The sequence below is a fragment of the Leptinotarsa decemlineata genome, unplaced genomic scaffold, assembly GCF_025532065.1.
Source record: "Leptinotarsa decemlineata unplaced genomic scaffold, Ldec_3_MD MMD2_P_RNA_scaffold_14, whole genome shotgun sequence".
Lineage (NCBI taxonomy): Eukaryota > Metazoa > Arthropoda > Insecta > Coleoptera > Chrysomelidae > Leptinotarsa > Leptinotarsa decemlineata.
In genome coordinates, this window is record NW_027412528.1 from 1496363 (window position 1) to 1515977 (window position 19615).

Here is a 19615-nt window from a genome sequence, read left to right on the forward strand (position 1 = left end):
GTGTTTCTAGGCGGGTGTATTTCATTTCTGAACGGTGTAAATGATTTACAATTCCCAAAAGTTTGGTCTGGTATTTGTAAATTTTTTTTTCTGAAAATTTACTGAGTTATATGTATCAGGATTTACTCTAGTTAGCTTCTTCATATTACTCACAAATTGTGCGCGCGTAATTATTTGAACGTCATGTGTTGCTGGATATGACGAGAAGAGAAATTGAGTTACTTCCCTTGGGAGCATTTGCTTGATTACTATATTGAATTTCGAAATAAAATCCATTTGTATTAGGCAAATTTCAGAAAACGTATTATTAGCAGTTCACAGCTTCATATTTTCTGAACGAGCAGTCCCATTGTCATAAACGATGCAGTCTACACTACATCGATATGTCGCAATCTTTGATAATAGTTTTACAGCTGGATTCAATCATGGAAGACGAAACAATAAATTTTATGTTCTGTCATTTTATCAACAATGAAAGTGATTTTCGCTTAGAATCCCAGTAAATATGAGAATAAAATTTGTATTGGGTAAGGTGTTCTTTAAACTTTGTCTGGGGTATTGAGTTCAATCTAAAAATTTTTTCACTCCATCTAAGAATTTATTCATATTCATTTATGGTGGTAGAACATTTAAATTTCAAAAAGATTGGAAACCTCTAGATTATTATTGTATCATATGAATTTTCTCATGAAAGCTCCTTAACTATAAATGTTTTATGGTTCAATTAATATACCCATTGAAAGATCACGATGAACTGAATTATCGAAGACACACTCTCGATGAATAAGAATTATAACAGATGTGTTAAGTTTCTTCATGAAGTTCTTGAGCATAAAACAGTTTTGGTTATCATCAAGCCTCTCCCCACCAAATCGTTGAAAATTATTTGTATTATCTGAAAATATAAAAGGTAGTATCTTTCACTAGTAACTGTGATATGGATTTAAATTTGATGGAACATCAAAAAGGAACTAGGAATCATTAAAAGTGACCTTAAACAAAATGGTTACTCTGAAGTGATGGTGGAACAGGCTTCAGCAAGAGGACAGCAAGAGCTCCACAAGAAAGAGAAGCCACCACAACCAGTAGTTGTACTTCCCTAGATCAGAGGATAGTCGGAACGGAAAGAATAAAGATTGGGTTCAGGTATAACATCAGAACCTGCTTCAGATTTGGGAACACTATCCGTAACAGCCTCACAAAAACTAGGCCACCAAACGCAGTCTGCGATTCCAAGAATTGCATTTAGTTACCGGATATCCTCCATTGAAAGTTCGCATTGCCGAGCATACGAAACACACACAGCGAGGAGAAACTAGCAAATCAGAAATAGCAGAGCACATTTGAACTCATCAACATAACATCAAGTGGGCTTAAGCTGAAATCAAACACAAAGAGGAACATTGGTTTAGGAGGAAATTCAAAGAAGCCGCATATATGTTGTCCAACAACGCATTTAGCCAATCTAGCGTAGATATACGCAACATATGGAAACCTCTAATCAAGCGAAACACGACCAACTCGCGGCAAAGGGAGTTGGTCGTGTTTTGCTTGATTAGAGGTTCCGTTAAAACCGATGAAGCGGTGATAGGGAAGAGGGGATGAGTGAAATCACTCGAATGACCTATGAATAGTCAGATCTTGGAGAAATAAGTCCAGTTATCACCCGAAGACGATTATGGATACTAACAATCGAAACGTCGTGAAGTAACTTGGTTTGGAACCTTTTAATTTTTTTATTTTCATTTCTTGTTAATAATATTTTTTTAATTTTCATCTCGTGTTAATAGTTTAGTTTTTTCAATTTGTCGTTGTTGCTTGTATTTTATTTCATTGTAATTTCAGTTTTTTTCGCATAATTTAGTTGTTATCTTTTCAGCTAATCCTTTTTAAAATTTTTAGATTCTTTCAGGTATTTCAAATCAATTTATATGATATTAGACTATGAAAGTCCGAACTAATGAAAGATGACTTTCTTGCTGCTATCCAAGTCTCCAAAAAACATCGCACTCATTACCAAAACAAAGACGCAAATGTAATAGATTTTGTAATTAAGTCCACACATTCTTTTATAGGTACGTATGGTTGGCATACCCCTGCTTATCTTTCTATTCCTTGTTCTATTTCAGTTTGAAGTTTCAGAGTCTCTCTCTATCTCTATCCTTTTGATGGTGAATGCTGAAATGATCGATTTTAATTGGCCTATGATTTGTTAACCTTTCTAAGTCCATCTTGTTATAATGTTCAGGCTCTTTTGGCATTCATTCCCTCACTATTATGTTTACCTCAAACTAGATTGAACAATTCGAGATTTTATGTTCGTAGGAGATTCCATAACCACAGAATCAAAAGACAAGATTTTTCTTGAGAACAGCTACTATTGTTTTTTCCAAATGTCTAATTTTCCCATGTTGCAGCACATTACCTCGTTTCACAATGGAATATATATGTACCTATACTTCGTCCATCTAAGCAAAATTGTGCTCCAAAACATTTTCATGCATAATTTTTTTGAGGACAGAATACAAGCACCACAGGAAATTCCTTAAGGCGCTCTAAGAGCTGTGCCAGTGCTAAATTAGCGATTTACTTTGTATTTGAATCGCTTTGGAAAAACGTTCTCAGGAAGTTTATTTCACAAACAAGCAGTTCTCCGAATGAAAGAGTTCTCGAGCAGTGAAATTCGAGTTGTACTGAGTTGAATCTCGAAACGATGAGCAGCCACAGTCCGTCTCGAATTTTTTACATGTACCGCACTTGGTGGAATCAAATGTGCCAAGTTACTTGAACACTTTCCGTGAAAGTATCTATTAAAGATAGACACTAAGAGAGTTGCATTAAGGAACTATCGAACTTTTATAATATTTTTTAATAATATGCGGCTGGTTATAAATATTTCAGGTGGAGCGTAGGGACAAAAATTTGCAGTTTCTTTAGCCGTATTAGTACTTGACATTTTTTGAATTCTGAACTTTAAATTACCGTATGTGTACACACACACCACTTGCGTTACTCACCACTTCGATCCTGTAGCGATATACCTGAAAGAATTTCGCCAGCCAATTGCAGCGTTAGGAGGCGCCTGTTTATTTTACCCAATAGATGCAAATGTGCGTGGTGATCATGTTTAGATCATTTATCTTTGTTTGTTGGATGGACAGAGTTTAGTATATTTCATACCCGATTATTTTGAAAACCGTAATTTTTACAAAAAAAATGTTTTGAAATTCATATATTTTTTCACCAGAACTTTAATATTTTTGAAGATAGTTCAATTTTTAGATATTAATATTCTGAGTTGAATCTCATCGTATTGTCATCGATTGTTTTTTTAATAGGGTTTTATATTGATATTACTATTGTATCTGACACTTTTATCTATCAATTTCATAGAATGAAAATCGATAAAATGAATCGCAAACAGAAAATATATATTGAATATGCCCTATTATTTCTGAATTCAGTCATAATTTCAAAATGGAAAACTCCTTTTCGGTGAGTAATTGTATTATTACTTGTTCAAACGTTGAAAAACGACAGCAGTTATAATATTTGTGTCAGGAATATTTTATCGAATTCATTGTCACAGAGCTCTGAAGAAGGATTTGATTGAATGTGAAACGTTATCAAGAAAAAAATTATTAATTTGATTCTAGTACCAACAAACCCTTCTAGAAAAAGACTGATATTTCTTATAGGTGAGACAAACAATCTGTAATTTAGTTTAATTACCACTGAAATACCACACAGGTTTAAAAACAATACCTTCGGAACTTTTTGGATAGAAGAATAATTCACCAAAACACTTTTTGTTTTTATTTGTTACCAACAAAGGGATATGACACTACCTGCGAAAATGATAACACGAACGAATCATCTATTCGTATATTGACAAAAAATAATTGTAGTTTAATGATAGAATTAACATTCGTAACAAACAAGTGTCAGAAGCATCGAATATTATTTCTTGGTTTCCAAGTCAATTAGTAAATAAGAGTTCCTTTCCATTCCCCTGACAACTTCAATTTAATTTCAATTATATTTTTAATTAAAGTTGAGCCACAGTAATCCCAAGTTACATTATCGTCAAATAGTCGAAATTAAATTCCATAAAACTCAACTTTGAAAGAAAATGAACGTTGTTATTAATGAAAAGATTACTGAAAATGTAGATAATTCTCTGAAGGAAATGTTAACAGGGTAATTCGGTTAGATTTTGAAAATTTGTGTAAACGCAAATATTCAACAAACACTTATAGAATAATGTTTACAGAGGTTTATAGAGTCATTCAGACGTTAATGAAGAACTCCAAAAAATGTAATATTCTGTCACTTTCAGTTAGGTATATGGAAAGTAGTGGAAACTTTAGTTTTTTAATAGGAACATCCTTTATTTTTTGGAATCCTCATCAAACTTCAATACGAATTTCACATAAAATTTTCCAGTCATGATACTCATCGAAAATTATGTTTATTATCATTGGACATTTTCTCTCCTTAAAAATCTGTATAATTTTATGCCAGAAATATATTACAAAAAAACTATTATGAGATATACAATAATGACTAGGAATAAGTTTCCTGACAAAATGAAAAAACAAGATTGATTGAAACATACCTTTTTCAAGTTTTCTGATGTACCAGTAATATATTGATTTCTAACTGTCTCTGTTAAAATATATTTTTCCATTAATCAGCTGTCGCCCCCCTACGAACGACAACCCTCAAGTCAAAACTCACGCGAATTAATGACTAACGAGAGAAAAATTTTTAGTGAAAACGTTTCATTCCGTGTCAATTTCAATCTTTTCTTGCTGGACATTCTTCAGATATTCGCTCAACTCGTAGTAATGAGTGATTTTAATATTCTTTCAACAATAATCTTCTTTTCCACCAAACGAGGCAAATGTTTCGGTGAGATTACCAAAGTTTTCAAGCGGTACAGTTTCAATAATATATTTTTTGGCTTATGGCTTTTTGACAGAGTTTGCCACTTGAATACTTATTATAAAAGAAAAGTTGCGCTTCTCAGTAATCAAGATTTGGACTTCATGAACTGTTCTTATAGACCGCAAGACCATGGCTAAATTTTTAAGGGATCATCTGCTGCCTCTTAAAGATTTGAGATTATCATAGCACTGAAGTAAAAATGAGTTTCAACCTTATGCAGTGAGTTGAAAGGGAAGCATATAGAACGCCTTTTATGCGTACTTCTGCAACACGAGACGAGGGAAAGTGATAGACTCAGACCTAGGTATTACATTTATGAGTAACTATGGAATGTGTCTGATGAAGAAAATAGTTCAGATCATTGTCATATAAACTTTGAAATCGAAAGGTCTCATACCCAGGTCATTTCTTATCAAAACCCCGGAAAACATTTCATATCCAGATCATTGAAGGTAAAGTTTCATCGACACAGTGTACATCGGCTCCAAATGAAAGCAATTTTAAGTGGTTAACTATCATAAGAAAAAATTAAAAGTGATAACATTTAATTGTTCCAACTATCCCTAGGGAACAGTGAGTACAAAATTTATATGATCTCAAGTGAACCTAAGATAATAATCCTATTTATCTATTCGTATATAATATAAGGTTCAAATTGGAATCACAAATCTTTATCTGAATATAAAAACTAAGAGAGATATCAATGCCGTCGAACTGTTTTTCTTGCAAAAAAGAGGTACATTCCAACAAACAAATAAAATGTAACAACTGCGAAGACATTTTTCATTACGATTGCACAAATTTGTCCAAACTAGAGATAAATCTCCTAAAAAGTCAGGAAAAGAGAAGTTTGAGATTCTCATGTTCCCGTTGTGATAATCTATTGACACCACTCGTCAAGCTAGTAGAAGAACTCAAATCTACAATTTCTGATCTCAAAGAAGAAGTGAATCAACTGAAGGAGAAACAACCTATACTACCCGAATGTGTCTGCATACAAAATATAATAACCGAAATCAATGAACGTGAAAGAAGGGCTTGCAACGTAGTTATCTACAACCTCCAAATCAATGATGACGAAAATTTAAAAACAGAGGTTTCTAAAATCATCCAGACTGCCAATAAAAACATCGTCACCAACGATCTCAAAATAGAAAAGCTAGGCAAATCTTCTGATGGCAAAGTTCAACCAGTGAAAGTTTATTTTAAAAACAAAAACGACTCTTTAAGTATAGTGAAATGTAGATCCAGTTTGAAACAAAAATTTGCTGGAATAAATATAACACTTGATCAAACTGTCCATCAAAGAAACTATTTTAAAATTGAAAAGGCTGAAGCAGACCTGAGGAACTCACAAGGGGAAAACGTCTTCATAAAATTTTACGGTGGTGTGCCATTTATCAAGAATATGTCCCAATAAGAAAAGATTAAAACACAATGGTCAGCAGTTATGTGTAATTCATTACAAAATTTCTATGCTGTTCTAATAACTACATATTATTATTATTATTAACTATATTTCAACTTTCTAATATTACAATGGCACTAAAAATTTTGAACTTGAATATAAGATCATTAGCTTCAAAATTTATAAGATTTAAAAATTCTGTCGATTATTCGAAATATGACATCATTATTTTATCGGAATCTTAGTTAGACACAAATATTGATGACAATGTAATAAGCTTAGGAAATTTTAACATCGTTAGGAAAGATAGAGATACCCGTGGTGGCGGTATTGTAATATATATCAGATGTGATTATAATTTTCATCTCATCCAAGAAATGCCAGTGAACGATACTGAACAACTTTGGTTATCTGTCACTAATAAAAAAGAGAAGGTCTGTATTGGAGCAATTTACCGCCCCCCATCATATCCTGTTCGTGAATTTATCGAAATTTTAGAAGAATGTCTTATTAATCTGACACCGTTATATGATAATTTGATTCTTGCTGGAGACTTCAACATTGATTTTATGAATCCAACGAACAGTTCAGTAGAAAAACTCAAATCGCTCCTAGATAATTTTGAGCTCAAACAAATAATAAACACTCCCACTCGTATTACAAATACATCTAGCACCTTAATAGATCTAATCATATGTTACAATCATTTATCTGTCACTAATACTGAAGTGAAGAGTACAGATCTCTCGGACCATTCAATTACAACATGCAGGATCGATTTGGAATTAGTCCCCAAAAAACCCTTTTATCATACATACCGCTGCTTCAAGCATTTCAACCACGAGGCATTTTATAATGATTTGGTTAACTCATCATTGTATGTAATATACCTAACACCAAATGTCCATGAAAAAATTCAAATTCTAAATGAAACCGTTATATCTTTATTTAACAAACATGCTCCTTCGAAAACAGTTTCAATAACTAAATCTCCAGCCCCCTGGTTGACAGAAAATATCAGAATGGTAATGCGTGAACGAGATAAGGCACTCAGAAAATACAAAAGAACAAAAAATACGATGGATTGGAATAATTACAAAAACCTCAGAAATTACGTCAATATCGCTGTAAAAACTGAGAAAAAAGCTTACTTATAGTTCAGAATTCAAACAGGTACCCGAAAATCTATGTGGAAAGATCTTGATGACATGGGAATTCACTCGAGAAAAAAATTTAGAAAAAAGATACCAGATCACCTTGCCGACTCTAATGCGATTAATAAACACTTTGCGACAGTTGCCAGTAATAACAAACCAAACCCTCAACTTTTAGACTATTATCTGAGCCAAAAACTACCAGACATAATGCCATTCAATTTTAATCTTATAACCAACGAGGAGATTATGAGTATACTGAACACAATAAAAACAAACGCAACGGGACCAGATGGCCTCAATATGAAACTCATCCTGTATTGTTGTCCATTTATTATAGACTTCTTGATAAATATCATCAATTCCTGCATACTGGAGAATGCTTTTCCAGAACAATGGAAAGTATCACACGTTATATCTGTTCCGAAAAAAGACACACCACAACACTTTCAGGATCTTCGCCCAATAAGTATCTTGAGCGTTCTATCGAAGGTACTAGAGAAAGTTATTGAAAAGCAGTTACGTAATCACTTAGACAAATATTCGATTTTACCCGAAACACAATCCGGTTTCAGAAAAAATCGTAGCTGCGTCACAGCTTTACTCAAAGTTACAGATGATATATTCACTGCGCAGGATAATGGAAAACTAACCGCTCTTGTACTTCTAGATTACTCAAAGGCATTCGATACTATCAATCATTGCCTCTTATTAGCAATTCTGAACCACATTGGATTGAATGATGGTGCAAGGCTTTTACTAAGCAATTATCTGTGTAACAGAATTCAAGCAGTAAAAATTGAACAATCAATTTCGTAGCCACTATATGTATCCTGCGGAGTTCCACAAGGAACAATCTTAGGCCCTCTATTGTTTTCGGTATATACCTCATTTCTGAAAAACAGCCTTTCATGGTGTCAATCACACTTCTATGCTGACGACACTCGACTATACATATCCTTCAAACCAGAAAATAGTAAGTTATCAATAGACAATTTAAATACTGATATACAGAATTTAGTAACTCTATCTAATGACCACTGTCTACAAATAAATCCCTCCAAATCTGTAGAGTTATTGTTTGGATCTAAGGCAAAGCGTTTAACATTTCTAAGAGACTTTGTTAATAAAATTAACGATGAAATTCTCCCAATAGTTGACAATGCCAGAAACTTGGGCTTGTATATGGACTATCAACTACGATTCACGGCACATATCGACCACCTTATTAAAAAATCCTTCGGTAAAATTAAACTCCTGTATGGATGTCGACACATTCTGAATCAGCAAACAAAAATTGTTTTATCAGAATCATTGATCTTGTCTCAGCTTACTTTCGGAGATGTGATTTATGGTCCTTGTCTAACTATAAGAGATGAGTCCCGATTACAAAAAATTCAGAATTCGTGTATCAGATTCATATACGGTTTGAGAAGATATTCCCATGTATCGGTTAAACTCAAGGAACTTGGCTGGCTGAATATGAAGAAAAGAATATTTTTTCATAGTGCATGTACCTTCCACAGAATTTTGATAGAAAAGACACCTAAATATTTATATAACAAAATATCATTTTGGTCACAAATTCACTCTATAAACATTCGTCAGAAAAATCGAATCCATATCCCACGACACAATTCAAGTTTATTTAAACGTTCATTCTCTTATAATATAGGTAGTATCCTGAATGTATTGCCCTCAGATATTATAAACACCTCTAATTATAAATTAAAAAAAACATTTTTCAATTTTTAATAAAGGATGAAATCTGAAGTACTGATAGTTAACGCAGCATTTCTCAACCCTTCTAACTGACGTTACGATCACATCTGAACCATGCAGTTTTGATTTTGATTTGTTAGACCTTGTATTTTAAATATGTTGAAGTTTATCAAACGTGTTTACTGATATAATTCCTTTGGAGCAAACAAACAGTTATTTAGTTATTCTAGTGTAAGATCTTCTAAATGAATGTAAACTAGGAAAATCTTGTAGGTTAAGTAGGATAAGGTAGGTTAGGTTAGTGTAATTGGAGACCTCGCAGGATACCATGTATCAAGTGTGGCCTCTAATATAGTAAGGTAAAAGGTTAAGTGGTAGAGCAGGACCTCACTAGGTTATACGTAGTGGGCTACTGAACTTCTCCTTTTAGGTCAGCAGTTATGTGTAAAAAAAAAATTGTTTTTCATGCTGTTCTAATAAAGACATATTATTATTATTATTTTTTTTTTTCACCGTAGTGTGCGCTGGTCAGGCCCTATCCCCCGAAGCCCCGATACATTCGGGAGGGCGCGCCAGCATAATCAACCAATGACCACTCCCCACACCGTGGGGTAAGTGATCATTGGGTCCGAGAATCATGTGCCCTGAGCAAACGCAGTGAGCCAAGAATGACAGCCTTCTGCATCTGTGCGGCTAAGATTTCTGCCTTAGTGCGGCAAGCCGGTATGATTTTGATATTCGAGAGTAGAGAAGACATCATTCCACCAAGGACTCCAATAATCAGAACGACCATCTTGACAGAGTGATCTGGATAGAGTCTGCGGAGTTCGAAGAGAAAATCTCGATATTTTATCCGTTTTTCCTCCTCTTTTCTGACGATATTCGTCTCGCCAGGAGCTGAAAACTCCACGACAAATATCGTTTTGGTCTGGTGGTCGAGAAGGACTACATCAGGCTTATTAGCTTGTATGAGCCTGAGGGTGGGGAACGAATAGTTCCAATAAATTCGGCACTTCTCGTTCCCCACAACGGATTCAATATCCCCCGGAGCGTAGGGCAACACCGGTGTCTCGTCAATACCGTAAGAGTGCCGTAGATGGTAATATAGCACTCTCAGGGCCGCGTTATGTCGATGGATATAGGCCGAGACCGCATATGCTGGACATGCTGATAGCAAGTGCATTAGGGTCTCGGGCGCCTCGCGGCAGGCCCTGCACCTTGTGTCAGGAACCTCTATACCCATCACGCGACTGCGGTAGACTAAGGTGTTGAAGACACCATCCTGGCAAGCCATGATGAACCCCTCAGTTTCCGACTTCAGCCCACTCGACCTGAGAAAAGCGAACGTCAGGCGCTTTGATAAGCCAAGGTCTTCAATGTTATTGAAGAAGACCCCATGCATCGGCTTATCCCTGTGTCTCCGCAGAAGTAAGGTGATCTCTGCGGCTTTTATCTGAGCTTTTTGCTGAACGGGTTCCAACTCGGTGACAGAGTTGTAGTCACCTCGTTCAGAGTCGAAAACTATACCGAGTTCATCAGCTGCTCGAGCAGCTGCCCTAAGGAGAAATGCTCCAATTCCTGCTCTCTCATGGTCACGGACCATGCAGAGAAGGGGATCCGAACTCCTGACGACTTTACAGGCTGTATCCAGTACCATTCTGTCATGTAGACACTCCAAACTCAAAAGTCCACGACCTCCCTGTTGTCGGGGAAAGTACAACCGTGGAACGGACGATTTGGGATGCAAACTCCTATAGAGATGCATCATTTTTCGGGTCCTTACGTCGAGTTGATACAGCTCCTCCCGAGTCCACTTCACTACTCCAAAGGAGTAGAGTAAGATTGGAACGGCAAGCATATTTGTTGCAGCTACTTTGTTCTTCCCCGACAGTTCCGATGACCAGATCTGTCGAAGTTTGTGCTGATACTTGCCGCGGAGAGAGTTTTTCACTGCAGTTACCTCTTGTGAGTGGCGTTGTTTCACCCCGAGGTAAGTATACGTCTCTCCGGCATCCAGATGGTGTAGGATGCTTCCATCTACGAGCTGCACATCCTCTGCGTAGTCCCCGCATCGTCCTCTTTTGAGATGAACCATTGCACATTTGTCTATCCCGAATTTCATACCGATAGCATGCGTGTACTCTTCCACCACCCTCAAGGACTGATAGAGATCCTTCTCTCCAGAGGCATAAAGTTTATTATAATTTTTTTTTTTTTTTTTTTTTTTTTTTTTTTCACCGTAGTGTGCGCTGGTCAGGCCCTATCCCCCGAAGCCCCGATACATTCGGGAGGGCGCGCCAGCATAATCAACCAATGACCACTCCCCACACCGTGGGGTAAGTGATCATTGGGTCCGAGAATCATGTGTCCTGAGCAAACGCAGTGAGCCAAGAATGACAGCCTTCTGCATCTGTGCGGCTAAGATTTCTGCCTTAATGCGGCAAGCCGGTATGATTTTGAGATTCGAGAGTAGAGAAGACATCATTCCACCAAGGACTCCAACAATCAGAACGACCATCTTGACAGAGTGATCTGGATAGAGTCTGCGGAGTTCGAAGAGAAAATCTCGATATTTTATCCGTTTTTCCTCCTCTTTTCTGACGATATTCGTCTCGCCAGGAGCTGAAAACTCCACGACAAATATTATTATTATTATTATTATTATTATTATTATTTCTTATCAAAACCCTGGAAAACAAACTGGGAAGCCTATAAGGTAGACTTGGAAACTTGATTAGACGGTATTGGTTTTCTGATACGAGATCCTACAGACTTGATTTTAGGAGCAGACCGATTATTGAGAGTTCTTGTGACAACTAATATTGTTCTTAGTTGTTGATAGTTTCATTAACTGAAGATCAATAGGAATGTTTCCTGGTGCAAAGAACATTTAGCACGGATGATACAACAATGTAGAAAAACCTTCAAAAAGGGCAAAGAAACCAGTTATCTGGGATCAACACAAAAGGACCCTAATTGAAAACAATAAAGCCCTTAGGATACCTAAGATAGAGTCGTGTACGAAGTAATGCGAGCAGGTCAACAGATCTCAGTAGGCGCTATACTGTATAAAGTACTTTCGAAAGAACTTCAGGGGACCTATTTTTGACTTGTGCGCATCCGGAATCGTATGCGAAAGTTATTGAAAATGTGTTGCTGCTATTTTTGACCGGTCCAATATTTTAACGTGTACCAATATTTGGAAGAGAAATTTTGCACCAAAACTGATTAACTGAAGATAGTCATCATCGTATAGAAAACATATTCTTGAAATTTGGTGTCAGTAAAAGTGATCGATGAATTTTTATGTATCCACATGGGAAGAATGGCTGGTGGCAAAGTGGTAGATTAGGAATCAAATGAACTATTAACTTATACCAACATTATAAGTGGCCAGGACCGGATGGCGTTTAAAGATAGGTTTTGGCTTTCTACTCCATCTTCATACAAAAAATGTGGATGGAGAAGTGGAAAGCCAAATTTCTCTCTTATAATATTTTATGAATTTATGTGGATTTCACCTATTTGAAAGTAAAGTAATTAAATTACATAACAAATTTTTAAACGACTGGTAAATTAATGTTCAAGTAGTCAATTTTATCAGTTCTCAGAAGGAAGTAATTAATAAAGAGTAACCGTTAGTAGTGGATTATCGTCTTGGGAAATTCCGAATATTACTTCTTTAACCCTCAATCAAAGATGAGCGACTCAAATTTCATGACGAACGAATCTGGTGTTTGATTTCAATACCTTGAAAAGGGCAGTAGATTAGTGTACTTGTATACGGTATGTGTATGACTACACAAGCAACTGCAACCTTGACAAGCGTTTCAGTATTAGCATCCATAAATTGTCTCCGCCACCACACAGTGCAAGTGTGCTTGAAAAAACACCTGTTTGCTGCTGAAATATGTTGAGTTTGGAGGATGACGTGCTTGCTTTGGCTGCTGTATGAATGTATTCGTAGGCATGTAATGATATGCCTTAATAAAATCTCCCAAAAATTCTGTTTTTTTTTTCAAATCGTTACTCATTTTTGCAATTGTGAACTGCCTAATCTCATATACGACTTCGTTGGTTGAATTGTTCAAGCTTGCCCATTGATATACATGTGACGTTTAGCGCTTGTGCAAGCTCCTTCTGTTCGAATCTGTTGAAAAATCCTCAGAAGTAGAAACTTGTGCGAGCTAAGGATTAACGAGGTCTTACCTTTTAACGTGTGATTCCTTACATGAATACTTCATGAATACTCGAATTTTTAAAAGGCCCAAACTCGAAATTTACAGTTGTTCCATATGAACGAAAATACACCAATGCATTTTTCCAAATTTTCTTAAAAATGATTATGAAAGTGCTTTCGAAAGTGCTTGTGCTTCATCAACTGTTGGACAACCCGTGAGACAAGACGATTAAAAGGCCTGAATTGTGACCGATGGCATGGGTTATGTTGGTTTTGAGGACCTATGTGGTTTGTGGCTTATTCGCATACACCTGCGACTTAAAAAAACACACAAGAAAAAGTCTGACGGTATCAAATCGCACGATCTAGTGGCCAGTTTACATCGCCTCCAAGTGAGATGACCATGCCCTCAAATCGCCCGTGCAGAATATCCAATGTGGCATGAGTTGTGTGGCACGTAGCGCCGCCCTGTAGAAACTACATGTCGTTGCTATCCAGATCATCCAGTTCAGGCCAAAACAAGTCGGTAATTATATACTTATAGTACTCGCCGTTGACAGTGATGGTCTGACCAACGCCGTTCTCTAAGAAATATGGACCACTGACGCCGCCCGCCCAAAATTTACACCAAACAGTGAATTTTTCGTACTGTACCTAATGATGTGAACTATTTTTTGATATATCCATCACCATGACTCTTGTATGAAAAATAAACAAATGAATTGTTGTCTTGAATTTATTCTTAGATTCGAAATTATTCCAAAGTGGTATCAGCGTCTGTTATCAATGAAATTCTTCCTGTATATAAATATTCCTTATCTGACTTCGCAAAACAGTTTACTTATGGAAATAGTTGTTTATCGTATATCTTAAAAGGGAAGTCCGAAGGCAGTCCTGTCGTTTATTCCACGTTTAGTTTCTATCTACTGATAAATAACAAACGTCCTGAATATAGTAATCTATGCAGTTCATTATTCATGAATGTCTACATAGCTAGTGGCGTTAAAGAATACGTAAAAGTCTCCATTTTTTTCCATGATAGATTCACTCAAAATTTGTGCTTGGGAAACAGCCTCCTACCTTTTGTTACGAGCTGCTCTTAACCTGTTAAATTTTATATTTTTTCGAAAATCTTCAAAAAGTCAGGTTTTTAGGGAAATTTCGAAAAATGGGCTTATAATTTTTTCCAAATTTGAATTGTCACTTCGACTTTATCCCAATTCTTTCAATTTTCAAAATAATTCGTTCTACCGAATCGAACGAAACATAATTAAAATTTTAAAATTTTGATAAATGCGACACTTTGATGTCATATCTTGCCCAGAAAATACCCACATTAGTGTGTTATCAAAAAAAATGCACCTTAGGAAATTCATCTTTGTTGTTCATCTGGTTTTTTGTTTCATTTTGAAACTGAGAAGATAAGGAAGTTGATATGTCAATATAATTGAGTAAATTAGTTTATTTTCGTTCTTTTTACACTCGTATTATTTTTTTGAGGAATGATGCAGTTACAAACAAACCCGATATATTATGTTTTTCTGTGAACTAAACAATTACTTACAGTTTCATAACTATTCAAAAGACTTTTTTTTAAGTGATTTGGACGAAATACGATATAAAATTTTCCAATTTTAACAATATAAAATTTTCCAATTTTAACAATATAAAATCAATGCATTACTTTGGCAAGAAAAAAGTACAACTCATCGAATCGAAATTAAAGTTTCCCCTAGTAGGCTTTTGGGACAAATTTTTAGTTTTGGTTAATGTCAAATTGTTGCGTTCAAATAATCAAGTTATTTTGTGAACAGTATTTGCTCATTCATAATTCACATCCACACAATACAAAATAGAAATAATGAAAAGAGAAATGAAAATTTCTATATTTTTTTACCACTTTTAATTGTAACTATCGTTATTGCAGTTTCGTCCTATATGGACATTCTCAAACTAATACAATAAAACTCTTGTTTTTTTTATTGTATTAGTTTGAGAATGTCCATATAGAACGAAACTGCTGTAACGTCAGTTACAATTAAAAGTGGCCAAAAACAGAAATTTCCATTTCTCTTTTCATTATGATCTCCTACCACGTAGGAACTACTACATCCATCAATTTATTAAAATAGAAATAGTTTTTCATGGGATGAGAATATGCCATATCAACATGTTGCTTGTTTTTTTTAATCATTTTTGCATCCAGATATAAATATTTACCATAGTAGCGTGGAAAGGATATTGAAAACATTTAGAGAAACTTAACTTTGTGGAGAATCCTTCGAGGTTTAATGAAGAAACATAACTCAATGTTTTCTACTTCTCTATCTTAATACAGACAATTGTGGGAATCTTCCAAAGAAAAAAAGGAAGCAATCAATTCAAAAAAGTAACTTCACACAAAGATGTGTAGATAATGCAGATGAGTAACTTTCACACACAAACTGTAAGAAAAAGCCCACTCGAAACAGGTAGTTTCATATAAAAATTGAATTACAGGTAAGAAAAATACTTTCGAAACGAATACTTTCATATGAACAATGAATTGAACAAAAACACTTTTTTTATTCAGTTTGTATTCCAAACACTCTTTCGGCGAAACATCGGATGTCTACCAGTGAGGATGACAGTGTTCCATGTAAGTGAAATTTTACCTCTTTCATTTACTATATTGTGTAGAAATCCTGTACATAATATCTGATTCAATTCCATAAGGAATATTTTGAATACAAATTGAATAAAAATTTTTTTTTTTATAATTCAGTGTTTGTGTAAAAGTATTAGTCTCGAAAGTATTGTGCTTTCGTTTAATTTAATGTTTATATGAAAGTAATTATTTTGAAAGGGCTTTCTCATCCAGTTTGTGTGTGAAAATTACGTCTTTGCATGATCCACACATCTTTGTGTAGAACTACTTCTCTTAAATTGCTTGTTTCCTTTCTTCCTTTGGAAGATTCCCCCATTTTTTTATTCAGATGGAGAAGAAGAAAGCAAAAATCTTTCATTCCCAGAAATTCAACTAAATGTTTGTTTAAGCGTTGTAGAAAACGGAAAAGCTGATATTGCGATTATTAGTGAAAATATAGAGGTTGGCAGAGAAACTGTGAGAAGACTTTTGAACAAAAATAATTTCCATCCTTATAAGCCACACTCTTAAAGGAAGAGATTTCGATATTCGAGTAGAATTTTTTCAGTTTGGTTCCAAATCGCCCTACATGATTTTATGGATAGTCGAGGCAACTTTCATGTCGAAAGAAACAGTTAGTTCCCAAAACTGTTGCTGGTGGTCAACAATAATTCAAATTTTGTAATAGAATGCCGTTACCAATATTCAATCAAGACAAATGTGGTGTGGTTTATTACGTAACCAAATCATTGGGTAATTGGACATGTACATGAATTTCATAATGAATCAGTCTTCTGAACTTTTGGAAAATATATCTCCAAATGTTAGACAAAATTTGTAATATCAGATTGATGGGGCACCGATCCACCAAACGGTGGAAAAATAACAGTGTCTTAGTTAGATGTTTAGGACCAGAATGAAAGGATGAGACTGGCCACCAAGATCAGAACGTATCTTCAAAGGACTTTTTTCCATGGGGTTATCTGAAACAAAAAGTGTACCTGTTAGCAGAGCAGTCTTGCAAATGAAGAACATTTAGAGAATACCATTCGGGACTGTTGTGCTAACATAAAACCCCTATTCATAAAAAATGTTAAACGGCTGTGAATGAAAGGACTATAAATTATATGGAACGAAAAGAACGACATACTGAATGATTAATTCGAGCTCTTCATAAGTTTATTGGGATTGATCAAAGATTGTTGTGAATTTGGTTATAATTATTTCGGTTCAATTTCTTCCACACATCTAATGGTGAAAATAAAGAAAAAGAGACTAATGGAATTACTTCAAGAAATATTGCAAGAAACATTATCAATTGCGTAAAAACTACATCCAACAATGTAACTGTTGGATGACTGCATCAATTTACTTCGAACTTATCTGTTGGAAGAAGAAATCCGAGTGTAATTATGATGGAGAGAAATTCGTTTATTCGATTGACATATTACCGCCCATACATTGAAAATCCGAATACGTTTCACAATGAAATGAAAAAAAAACCATATAAACTTTGTAACAACAAAGATGCATTTTTGGAGGTAGATTTATTTTTTCTGATAACACGCTAATGTGGGTATTTTTGGGCGAACTATGAAATCGAAGTCTTCTTTTCATCAGAATGATGAAATTTGAATAATGTTGCCTCATTTTGATTGGTTCAAAATAGTTGTCTTCTTGCTAATCCCATTCTTCAGGATGTATTAGAACATTGATTTTTCATTGTTGAACTTGCACGTCATTTTTTTAATGTTTTTTTGCTGCTTTGTCTGTCGGAGGAAACGAATTAAGTGTATAGTGCTTTCAGAACAATAACATATTGGCAATTGATTCTTAAATGATAAAAAGAGGCTGTAGCAGCTCGTTAGGGATTGAAATAGTTTATCACCTTATTTCATCAGTTCGAATTTCCATTGTCTGATATAATATAAATTGATTTGAAATCCCTGAAAAAAAATTAGAAGGATTAACCGAAAATAACAATTTTATTAAACAAAAACTGTAATTACAAAGAAATAACATACTATAAATTGATGGATGTAGCCGTTACTACGTGGTAGGAGATCATAATGAAAAGAGAAATGAAAATTTCTATGTTTTTTACCACTTTTAATTGTAACTAAAATTACTGCGGTTTCGTCCTATATGGACATTCTTAAACTTAAACAAGTTTATTGTATACGTTTGAGAATGTCCATATAGGACGAAACTGCAGTAAAGTTAGTTACAAATAAAAGTGGTAAAAAAACATAGAAATTTTCATTTCTCTTTTCAAAATAACATACAAGAAACAACCAAAAAAATAAAAAATTGATATATTAATAAGAGCTGGAAATAAAAAAATATTATTAACAAAAAATGAAAAATAAAAATTAAAAGATTCCAAACCAAGTTATGTCACGACGTTTCGATTGTTAGCATCCACAATCGTCTTCGGGTGATAACTGACCGAGATCTGACTATTTATAGATCATTCGAGTGCTTTCACCTATTCCTTCTTCCCTCACTCCGCTTCATTGGTTTTAGCTGGAGATGACCGTTTGGCGGGAGTTGGTCATTTTATTCTTGATTAGAGGTTTCCATATGTTACGTATCTCTACGCTAGCTTGACTAACTTATTGTTGGACAACAAGCTAGCGTATAGATACGTAACATATCTAATCAAGAAAAAACGACCAACTCTCGCCAAACGGTCATCTCCCGCTAAAACAAATGAACCGGAGAGAGGGAAGAGGGGATAGGTGAAAGCAATCGAATGACCTATAAATAGTCAGATCTCTGAGGAATGAGTCCAGTTATTACCCGAAGACGATTGTGGATACTAACAATCGAAACGTCGTGAAGTAGCGTGGCTTGGAATCTCTCAATTTTTCATTTTTATTTTCATTTTATTTCTTTATAATTTTTTATACTCAATTTTTTATTTTTTGTTCAATCGTTCTATTGTTACTTGCATTTTATTTCACTATTCTTTCATTTCAGGTTATTTTTGCTTAATATAATTGTTATTTTCAGGTATTCATTTTTATTTCTCCTTTTTTTGTTGTTTCAGGGATTTCAAATAATTTTATATATTAGTTATTAGACAATGGAAGTCCGAACTATTGAAATTTCTTTATCATTCACTGATAAAGCTCCAACAACACTAACACAACACTTATCTTCTGTTACAACAATTACATTATGGAAGTTATTATCTAGAGCAGTTTGTTCAATTGAATGATCAATCCAATCAATATCATTTTTGGTCAGTATTTCATTGTGGAGAAAACCAATGAACCTATTCTCATTTTTGTTTTTATCTTGGAAATTTATCTTCAAATGAATCAACAACTGGAGTATAACTAACTATACCAGGTGTCAACGAATCTATTATACTATTCGGTGTATCAAAATGAGATTTGGTATAGGTAAATGATATGTGAAGAGGAGAGTTTTCACATATTTTTCACTTTCCTGTCACTTCCGGTTCCACCAGAAGTGGTTCCGGTTCTGAATTTAGGAATGGAGCACCCTGTATATTGTAACATTTTTGGATTTTTGAGACAATTCTGGATGAGAATGTGACAATTTCG

At 34.8% G+C, this 19615-nt stretch overlaps 1 protein-coding gene across 6 annotated transcripts in view; it reads right to left on the reverse strand.

The window, feature by feature from the left end:
- Positions 1-19615, reverse strand: part of mbl (splicing regulator muscleblind) — a 684538-nt gene that overhangs the window by 443477 nt on the left and 221446 nt on the right. The gene's annotated exons all lie outside the window — the stretch shown is intronic.